This window comes from Papaver somniferum, chromosome 11, assembly GCF_003573695.1.
Source record: "Papaver somniferum cultivar HN1 chromosome 11, ASM357369v1, whole genome shotgun sequence".
Taxonomy (NCBI): Eukaryota; Viridiplantae; Streptophyta; class Magnoliopsida; order Ranunculales; family Papaveraceae; genus Papaver; species Papaver somniferum.
In genome coordinates this window covers 9,318,900-9,326,855 of record NC_039368.1, presented here as the reverse complement: position 1 = coordinate 9,326,855, position 7,956 = coordinate 9,318,900, and the positions used below count along the sequence as shown (strand labels likewise).

The 7,956-nt window shown below is 40.4% G+C and overlaps 1 pseudogene; it reads left to right on the top strand.

The window, feature by feature from the left end:
* The first annotated feature begins 425 nt into the window (after window positions 1–425).
* Window positions 426–525, top strand: LOC113325470 (annotated as a pseudogene).
* The last annotated feature ends 7,431 nt before the right edge of the window (window positions 526–7,956 follow it).

Genomic DNA, 7,956 nt, shown 5'->3' with positions numbered 1-7,956 from the left:
TGGTTCTCCAACCAGGATTATAGGTTTCTGAATATGGGTCAAACTTCTGACGATTATCAAACCTAGTGTTATTATATAGAGCATTGGCTTGCTCTTCATTATTCTGGCCTTCCCAAAAAGGCTCCAATCTACCACTAGTGTTACCCACTTCTAAAGCTTCTAACCTTTTCGCTATAGCAGCAATTTTGGCATCTGATTCATAGCCTCCTTCTACCCTATTAACGTTTCCTCTGCCGAGAAGAATTGTTTTCTGGGGTCCCCTACTACTTTCCCATTGTTGGGTCTTTTCGGCGACTTCATGCAAATATGTCATCGCGTCATCAACTGTTTGGTTCTCAAATCCACCAGTACACATAGATTCTACTGTGGTTGTGGTGGGATAATCTAAACCCTCATAAAGGATCTGAACTAACCTAACCTTCTCTAAACCATGATGAGGACATTGGGCTAATAAATCATTGAACCTTTCCAAATACCTATACAAAGTTTCTCCCTCCTGTTGAGAAAACGTGCAGATTTGCGTCCTAATAGACGATGTTTTGTGCCTAGGGAAAAACTTGTTCAAAAAGGCAGATGTAAGTTGTTCATACGTTTCGATTGACCCGGAAGCCAAACTATATAGCCACGATTTAGCTTTATCTTTCAGGGAAAAGGGGAATAACCTAAGTTTCAAAGCATCATCATCTAGGTTTCTAATCCTGAGGGTACTACAAATTTCCTCAAAGTCCCTAACATGGAAATAGGGGTTTTCATTTTCTTTCCCTAAAAAGATTGGGAGCAGCTGTAAGGTCCCAGGTTTAAGTTCATAAGTTGCTTCCGTCTCAGCTAACCTGATACATGAGGGACGAGTAGTCCTAGTTGGATTCAACAAAGCTTTCAAAGTTGCCATTTCTGGCGCTATCGGAGCAACATGGATTCTCTCCTCAGTCAAAGGACGTTCAAAAACAGACTCTTCAAAAGTCGGACTCTCTAGATTAAGGTAATCGAGACGCTTCGAACTACTAGGTTTCTCTTTAACAAATCTACCTAGTGCGTCTCTTTTACGTTCAGGCATACAATAGAATTTTCTAAATTGGAAGGGTAAGCAAACACAGATCAAGGCCGACTCAACCAAATCAAACCTATTGATTTCTAGCAAACAAAAAGCATGATGGCTCCACTTAGATTGTTTCTAGACCAGCTTCTAATCCTTCGAACGGGAATTCGTTACAATTTAAGCAAACCCCTCTGGAATCAATCCGAGTTAAGTAAGTTGAATAGAGGCGAGGGAAGCTCGGTGGAGCTTTGATACCCAAGGCCTCACCGGTATTACAAGGCGGCGCAGTCACGCATTCAACTTACAGAAACCGTCAAGAACTTCGAAGTATGCTTAAAAGAGTAACCAATATTTTTCGAATGACTTTCCTGTTAAGCTCGTTACCCTATCGGTCTCGTTCTAGTCAAAATTTTAGGCTTAGGTTCGCGTAGGTTACGTGTTCCTAAAGCGGGCAAGAAGAGAACGGTGATGAAATCCGAACCCTTATCTTGTATGGCCAGGCCTTGCCCTTTACTAGAAAAATAAATGTCCGTATTCAGTCCTCAACATATATGCATACGAAGGAGTCCAGTAACTCGCTGACAGGGGATTCGAGTGTTTAGAATCTTACCTCCCGTTCCAGACGGGGGATGAATCGGTTGTAGTCGACTCGGGCCACTGACTCCGATGTCAAGTGTACGAACCCAAGGTGCAGAGACAATATCGTAATTGTCCTCCTTCTCTGCAAACAGTTTATATTTAAAGTACCCTTCCGTAGGGTAATAAAAAAATAATGTCCCAAAGTCCAAAAGTCCAAAAAGAAAAATTACAAAAATAATAAACCCTAATACAGTTTTTTTTTCTAAAAGAAAATAAACAAACCCTAAACTAAAATTGTCTAAAATAAAATTGTCTTCTTTTCTGTTCTTTTTGCTTTAATCTTTAGCTCCAAGTCTTTATGAAATCACCAAACTCTTTGGCTCAATTTTCTTTATGATCCAGAACCTGTAGACACAAGATAAATACCCAAAAACATAAAAAAGAACAAAATATATAAAAAAAAAAAAAAAAAATCTAAAACCCTAAAAACAAGTCCGCGTCGGCGGCGCCAAAAATTGATGTGATTTGTAGAGGGAGAAACTTAGAGTTTTGATCACTAACATTGATAAACATGCTTGAGATAGCAACGCATGTGAGTTCGACAGAGTAGTGCTCTAACAATCTCCCCCTTTGTCAATTTTAGTGAAAAAACTATTAATACATATGGAATACAAAAATAGATAAATAAACTTTTGTAGCTCCTACTCCACATGCCTAATCTTCAACATTACTCGAAATCTTCGTCACTTCCAAGTACTCCAATGATTCCAAAGGTTGTAAGTTTAGCATCATCATTGTTGAAAATCCGTAGCTATAGCAATGAGAAAACAAGAATTCTCAATCATTGTTATACAGTGTCATAGTATTATTATACAATATCAAAGTTCAATTGTATCACAACTTCGAGAACAATGCTATGGTGATATGTATTACTCCCCCTTAGTCAATACTCCACCTCACATGGAAACCACTCCCCCTTACATAATGATCCGAAAACCATATGTATTTGTAGTGTGAACTACACATTAATTCTCTCCCTTTTTGTCAATAAAATTGGCAAAGGTACGAAAACGGGATCCTAATGAAATTTCCAAAGAGACATTTCATGACCAAAATCAAGCACATATCAACTTATTTAGATGAAATCATAAAGCTGAAGCTAAATGCTTTCATCAAGAAGTTTATAAATATACAAGATAACTCCTATAATATTCCACAGCCGCACCCCACAAAGATTTGGCAATTAAGCACAAGTTCAATTAATAACTCTCCCACATAAAATGTCATTCCCGAAAGAACAACAAGAGCAACCATTAATTTCATAAGAAAAGAAGGATTTCTTTGGACATAAAAATCACATACGAATATGAATTTGAATCCAAAAATACTATTAAATTAACCACAAGAAAACCCATGATTAATTCAATCGGAATACACAACTAAATTACCACAAGAGTGTGATCAATTCAATTGGTCATGCCCGACATAAGAGAACTTACGGAGCCGCAGTATAACATAAAAAATGGATCAGGGAAGATCAATACTGCGGAATAGACAAAGATTCATTCTATTTCATCATTATTTGCATAACGATATATATAGACATGGTTTTTGTAGACAAAAATTCATCCTATCTTCCATAAATTATTTGCATAATGACATAATAAGTTCAATTTTTGTTTGTCAAAATTTCATTCAATCTTTTATCAATACTTGCATATCGACGTATGAAAGAGATAACTTTTGACCACGTATGGGACAATCATAGTTCACGGACGCAAACACACATATCCCATAACAAATTGCAATATATAAAACCAATAAAGATTAACACTGCCAAAACAATCTTTGCCCTTGAAGGTAGGATCAATTTTTTTCGCACGGATTTACACCAAGAGTGGTTACCAAAGGCGTAAAAATATTTTCTTAACATAGAATAACATACAAATTCATTAAACCATGCATCATAGTGTTTGTGGGTGAAAACTGCTTCTGCCGGTTTTGGTAATTTTGTATGTGTGGATGAGAAACGAGTCTATACCCTAAACAATGCACTGCACGTGAGTACTTTTGATTCGAGAGATCAATCTGTACAATCCTGGACTAAACCAAGAAATGGCCGTTCCAGGCTTGCTTCGGTCACAAAGTAAAGGAGAAGGGTTGGTCTTAGGGAGGGAAGCGAAGAAAGTATTGAGACCAGAATCGTTGATCCTGAAAGTGTGCTTATTTATGACTTGTATCAGAAAGTAGAACTGGCTAGCAGAATGGAAAACTACCAGGTGATTTCTGGATACTATATTGTTCTCCAACCGAAACTTGTTTTTTGGTGATAAATAGGTGAAAACTATTTATACAAGTCGTAATAAAACGTAACCTGGTCTCGTAGGAAGTGAAAACGATTGATTGAGTGTTGGAAGAGTAAAGTGTAACGTCAGGAATTATGCTTCCATAATGAAGTAGGTGGATCTGTTTACACCATTACTTCTTGCCATTACTAACCGCCCCACTTTATGACACTTTCTTGTAACGGGCGTATTGCACGCCGCACACTGTAAACCGCCAGACCAATACCCTGATGAGCATCCCCCAGTTTGTGACATGTTTGATGTCTCGAGTGTTTTCGTGGAAAAAATGTAGAAATTTACTACGTGTGGCAAGTTAAAATCAAGAGGCTTACCGCAAGAAAACAGCATGTGATGCTATTAGGCTCGTCTTGGCTGGTCGCCTAAAACTTGCCACAAGTCTGTCAGTTCGGTGGCGAACTCGATGGCTGAGATCGCATCTCATGAGGAAGGGTAGCCGTTGATTATGGCAACCTTGTGTTGGCGCATGATAATGGAGCAGTGGCGTTTTGGTGTACGCCAGTGGCAATGTGGCATGGATGGCATGGCTCGTGCATGCCAGTGGCACGGTGGTGCAAGTGGCGCCTGGCGTAGCCATGGCCACTAGATTTAGGCGGCTGGTCTCCTAAAACTTACCATCAGTCTGCCAGCTCGGTGGCGGACTTGGATGGCTGAGATTGCATATGATGAGGAAGGTAACCGTTGATTATGGCTACCTTCTGTTGGCGCCTGATAATGGTACAGTGGCGCCTTTAGCGCACGCCAGTGGCATTGCGACATGACCAGCATAGTTCGTGCATGCCAGCGGCGTGTGGTGGAGTGACTGGCGTAGCCATGGCCAATGAAATTTTGGCACGTTGGGTTAGACTCAAACGTGGGTGGCAACATCAGTTTTAATGGCCACATTGATCCCCATGTTCCGTGGAACATTTTTGGCTCGGTTGGCGCGGTAATTTTTCCTAAATTAGGGTTTGGCATGTCGAAACCCCATTAGCATATATGGCATGTAGCATGCGGTAGGTGGAAGCGGTATGGAATTTTATACAAATGATGACTCTGTGATGCCAGAGTCATGTCGGAGGAGCCATAGGCAGGCCACCATGTAAAAACGGTCAAAGGTTCAAAATTTCCACGAGTGGCCATGTGTGTGGCGCCTTTTTTTAGGATTTACTAAGCCCATGCGACTTGCGGCATGTTGCGGGCCGGAGATGGCATAGTTTTGGGCCATAATTAGAAATTAGGGTTTCATCCACCACCATTAGATCATGGACGTGCCTAGGGTTTAGGCTAGCCAAATTGAAATCCATTGTGAAGCTGGTCACGCTCGGAGAGTGGGTTGGCAAGTTTTGGCATGTTGTCGCGGTAAGTGGTGCACTTGGCATGTGCACTTGGCATGCCGGTTTGGCGTGTGCGTTTGGTATGCTTTTGGCATGTGCGCCCGACATGCGTGTTTGGCATGTGCGCCTGGCATGCGCGTTTGGCATGTTTGGCATGTGCACCTGGCATGTTTGTTTTGGGCATGTTTGGCATGCCGTTAGCATGTTGGCATGGTTTTGGGAAGCCAACTTAGTATGGCAACCTCTTGACACAATTTCCACCTCTTTTAATGCTGTGGCAGGTTTAGAGCAACGTGATTGGTCAATGAAAGTAGGGAGCCGGACAAGCATGGGCGTGGTTACCCTTTTGGTGCGCGTGGTAGGTTTAATGCTACCTGATTGGTCGATGGGGAATAGGGCCGGAAATTATGGGCCCAGCCACAACTCATGGGAGTGTGGCAGGTTTAAGGCGGCCTGATTGGTCGACAAATGAGTAAGGGATGGTTGGGTAGCATGGGGCGTGGACAAGTGGCGCCGGCAGGCATGGCCATGCTTCCTCTCATTGTTGCTCCTACTCCGCGGCTCCTTTATTCCTTTCTTTCTGATTTGGGTCGGACTTTGCACCTACTAATCCATGGAGGATCAATTGCTTAGTCTGGGATTGTTGCTACATGCACCAGTCTGGATAAATTTCATGTGAACATATTGTGTTGCTCAATAAATACACCAGTGGAGAGGTTTAACACTCATCACTTTACATGGCTCTGTTTCTTTGCAGAGTGACGACACATTAAATGCGATGTTTTACAATTTTAACCCTGAACTAAAAACCACCATCAACATTAAGTCCCCTGCTTAGCACGTAACAGTGGCATTGTTGCGAGGTAAGCACGAGATGGTGATATATGAGGATAAAAATCGAAAGGGAAGACATTAAGAGAATGCCAGGAAAATATTGCAGATAGTGGTAAAAAGTGATTCAATTCTCGAACTTGTGAAGGATAACTTTAGACTTAAATTCAAACTAATAAAAAAAATCACTAATAATTATAATAAACACTGACAAAGTTGGTATCAATATTAAAAGAACGATGAGGCTAAGATTCCACTATTTTCCAAGTTCAAAGTGATTTGGTCCAAATATTTATATTCATGCAATTTTCTCGTTTAATTTGATTCTAAAATATTGCAACTAATAGATTTTCAAAAGTAATAATTGTAAATACCAAGTATGAAGCATCAAGAGTCTATAAATAAGCATGCTCCATCAAAATAGATCACAATCACTCAAAAAAAATCATATTCAATAATAGTTCAAGGCAAATAATCATAATAATAATTGCAATAATTAAATAAAATAGATTGTACCGCTTTTGTTGGAAAATAGCTTCCTCTATCGCCTCAGCAATGGGGTTAACTCCTCATAGTAATCATGATCTCAAAATAATTGTTTATGGCTCAAAAGATGATTAAAAAGATGAAAAGTGATAATACAGACGATTCGCAACAGTTTGTTGGTGTTGCATAATCGTTGTTACAGGGAGAATAGTAGATAAAGACCTAATGCAACCACTGTGATACGACACATAGGTACTGTTGTGAAACAACGATAGTTTGTTGCGACAGTTGCTTGTGCGTCAATGTTCTTCGTGTTTTCCTCTTCAGCGGAAGCAACATATATTTTATTTTCCTGCAACTCGATCTCTGGAGCTCTCTATTCTCCTCTAAACTTCTCCTAAGGTTTCGTACCTCGTATATGACTTATCCTCTCTCCTTTTATAGGCCACAGCTCGATTAAATCTCCCCCAAAATCTTGGTTTATCTCCACAGCAAGTTTCGGAGTTTTCTTTTTGCCAAACTCTCTTCATGCGTATTTGACCTCTCCCAATACTTCCAAACTCTTTATTAGATAACTACGAATGTTGGGGAAGATTTTCTAGCCTTTAATCTCCCTAAATTGTCGAAAAATACTCCAACAGCAACCCGTGACCACAACACCTATGTTTCCTTCTCCTGATCGATCTAACCCAATTCATTCGAACCAATCACATATACCGACCTTGTTATGCTCTAGGAAGTCCAGCCCAACAAAAATCCGAGATTGAATCTCCTTAAATCTTCCGAAGAATGCGAACCCTAATCTACATGCATGCTGGTTTGTTTTCCCGCCAAATTTGAAATTTGAATTTGTGAAGAAAGGGGGCGCCCCTATCCATAGTAGGGGTGCCTTTAGCAGCTTCCTTAAGGGGTGTCCTGGGGATTCCCCTTATCCAAATCGGGGGTCCGAATAGCAAGTGTCCTCCGGGTCCTTTCCGACAACTTTTCGAGCCAATTTTTTCCAAAAATGTTTATTGGCCAAAAATACCTACAAATAAATAAAACACCGTAATAAGTACAAAAATGAGCCCTAACAATATATAGAATCGAGACAATCGGACACAAAAATGTGTCTATCAAATACCCCCAAAACCTATTATTTGCTAGTCCTCGAGCAAAAATAAAATATAAATAAAATCCTAACTCACTGTCGCAGGCATCGTCGATTGCATTTAGCGTATGCAATAAGCCTTTAAAATCCTAACTCTAGTGGCGGAGTGTTGTCTCCGGAGGGCTTACCAGAGATATACCCACAAAACCTTTATACTCCAGACCCTAGCTATCCACACAGAACCTTGGAGGGCTT